This window comes from Echinops telfairi, unplaced genomic scaffold (genome assembly GCF_000313985.2).
Source record: "Echinops telfairi isolate 266 unplaced genomic scaffold, ASM31398v2 ScPeMD7_2;HRSCAF=8, whole genome shotgun sequence".
NCBI classification, from domain to species: domain Eukaryota; kingdom Metazoa; phylum Chordata; class Mammalia; order Afrosoricida; family Tenrecidae; genus Echinops; species Echinops telfairi.
In genome coordinates, this window is record NW_022103898.1 from 73,337,390 (window position 1) to 73,340,556 (window position 3,167).

General features: G+C 39.0%; 1 long non-coding RNA gene across 1 annotated transcript in view; it reads right to left on the minus strand.

Annotated features, from left to right (window-relative positions):
- Positions 1–385: 385 nt before the first annotated feature.
- Positions 386–3,167, minus strand: part of LOC123521594 — a 114,722-nt gene continuing 111,940 nt past the window's right edge. Inside the window, exon 3 of the long non-coding RNA XR_006680003.1 lies at positions 386–511. This is a non-coding gene — a long non-coding RNA (uncharacterized LOC123521594). The remainder of the gene's footprint in view (positions 512–3,167) is intronic.

Sequence of the window (3,167 nt, forward strand, 5' to 3'; positions counted from 1 at the left end):
CAATATGTAATTATTTTAAAACCTTTACTTCATTTTAGTCATGATTCCCACTGCCCGTGGCAATTATCCCTCATGCCTCTTCACTTACTCATGCCTGCTTCTTTCTTCTCGGTAGTGTCATCTTAGCTGCATCACCGGAAAATAGAGGCAGAATCTAATAGCCCCTTACAAACTTTCCCATTTCTAAGTGTCCGTTATTCCTTAATAAGACCCTTTCAGTTGACCAATAGCAAAGATCCAATTGCTACATATTAATTGCTCCCATTATTTTCTTATGCACAATTCTATGATGCCTTATACAACTTAATGCTTCAATGCCTTGTTTATTTTATTTATATAAAAATATATATTTCTTAAAGAATTAAAAGTATAGCTTTACCTGTTGACAGGTATCCACTTAAAGAGACGTCTTTGATATATTTGTAAAACCTTTAAGCTAAGTCACTCTTCCTTGAAATGTGGTATTTGAAAACAATACAAAGGAATAGGAGTAGAGCAGAGTCTGGATTATCTAAAGAAATAAAAACAAGAATTACATATGAAATTGAATTCTACAAATAACTTTAGAGCTATTAGCTTTGATTCACCCGAATAAACTGTAACCATCTATTAAAAAGTACAAATAGCAGTAGATTACATCCCTAACATAATGACAGAGAAAATTGTATTAGTCTTCCATGACTGTCAAATAATTTCTTATACTCATTTAATTAACTCCAAATACCAATCCAATAAATGAAATATCCACTACAAGGTATTTGTAGGGTTTAGGGTTTAAATAGAGGGTTTAGAAGAAAACTACAAGAAGTATTAATAGCATGTATATCATTCATTGGGACAGATTGGGTACTGAAAACAAACAAAATTCATTTTAAGGCCTTTCCAATTAATAATTCAATATTTCTAATCAGTTCACAAATTTCCCCAATACATCAAATGCCTTGATTTCAAAGTAAATTTGATTCTCAATATATAGAATTTAGTCCTTATACTTCTTTACTGGCCTTTTTTCAGGAACAAATTTATTTAGAGTCCCCTTGGATTTTGAAACATCCAGGGAGAGGCATCGCAAACTTTGGGAAACACTGGTTTGCATCACGAGAAAGACAAGGGACCAGTTCTAGTATGTCCTATAGGGTTGCCCAGAGTTAGAGTCAACTTGATGGCAATAGGTGGTATTACCCTATGCATGCATTGCCCTCATAGTGTAGTGTTACCCTAAGCATGCATTACCCCTGTAGTGTAGTATTACCTTATGCATGCATTACCCCTGTAGTGTAGTATTACCCTATGCATGCATTACCCTCGTGGCATAGTGGTTACTCATTGTGCTGCAAAACACAAGGTCAGCAGTCTGAAACCACATGCTGCTCCGTGTGAGAAAATGAGGCTCTCTATTCCCCCACCAAAAGTTACTCAGTCTCAGAAACCCTGTCCTATAGGGTCACTATGCACCAAGATTGACTCAGTGGTAGTGAGAGAGGGAGTGATAATCAATCTACTTCATCTAGAAGTTTGTGTTTCAAATTATAAGTCAGAAATAGTATATTCAGCAATCAAATTTCTAAATAAATGTTAGGAGGCCACAACCTTCCACATAAATTCCTCTAGTGCCCTATAGACACAACTTGCAATTTTCCTCAACTCTTACTTACAAAGTGGGCTATGCCTTTACCTAAAAGAAATAATGTGCTCCTTCAGCAACAGTTGATTGGTTCTTTTTGCCCAGTCTCCCTTTTTATCAGAAGGATACAGCAATGTCAAATGAATGTGTAATATATAAGTTCAGGTGATATCTCACCCAATTTTACAACAGGAAGTAAACTGCACCAAATCTTTTCTTTTCCAAAATGTAATTGAATTAAAATTGGAGTCTAATCCTGAGAAGCTATTTTATTTTCTAAAGTAAACCACCCTTTAAATTCTATTGACTGAAATATTTAACACCTAGACAAGAGCTGTATCAACATCACACAGACCACAAAATATCAGTGGCACGAAACCTAGTTTTAGATATAGACTATGGCTGTAGTGAAAGGACTCTGAAAATGCCAACTGGGCATTAATTGGGTTAAATGAACTACCGATAGTGGGAAAATTAAAAAAAAAATAACTTAAATCTGTGTGTAAATCTAAATGAAAAATAGGAAAGAGACTTTCTATTTCAAGTAATTCTCTTAATTTCTAGTAAGTATATTTGTAGAATTAGGGGGAAAAAAGCAGAGGTGACATCATTCATAAAAGGCATGCTCCATCGCCCATGTTCATTGCTGCACAATAGCAAGAAGCTGGAAGCAGCCTAATTTCCCATCAGTACAAGACTGGATAAAAAAACTCTAGTACCTACCCACAATGGAATAATACACACCCCTAAAAACAGAGATGAAACTATGAAACCCCTCAAGATGTGGAGGGATCAGGAAGAAACTATGCTGAGTGAAGTTAGCCAAGCACAAGAGGACAAATACTGTATGAATCCACTGGTGTAGGAACAACCTGCAGAAGAAGCACACGCTCAGGCCTGCAGGGCATCTAGTCGGCTGGCCTGTGGGGCCAGGCAGACTGGTTGAAAGGCTGACTAGTGCCAATGAACCATCCACCATCCACCCTAGGTAAGTATTTTGAAGGGCATTTTGTCTGTGGGCACCTCACTTCAGCTGGGATCACGTGGTCAAGGAAGGGGGCGGGGATGTTGTCTACTGAGTGGCAGCCATGTAAATCTATGATGATGCCCCCGTGGACAATTAGAAAGCCCTATCAGAGGGATGAGGGATACTGAAGGGAAAGACATGTCAGGAGAGGCAAAAGGAGCAAACACGTCTTGGGGACACAAATGAATGTCTGTTGGTAGGAAAAGAGGGAGGACCAACCTTCAGTTGGAGGGGAGGGGGATGACTGAAAATGCTTTGAGGGACAAGAGAGGGGAGTGTCTTTGGTGGTATTCACTAAACAGGACTCATTGACCCAGGCTTCTGGGTACATCCTGGGGACCCAGGCTGGGTGCTGTGTAATGCTGGAACACTGAATCTTGGATCAGCAGGGCACACAGCATGCTCCACAGGCTCCTTCAGTGAGATCCAATGTGGAAACTCCACTGGGTTAACTGGACTCTACCTCAGACACCCTTGTCACCCCTGAGGAATTAAGTTGGAAAATACATGGTGTCT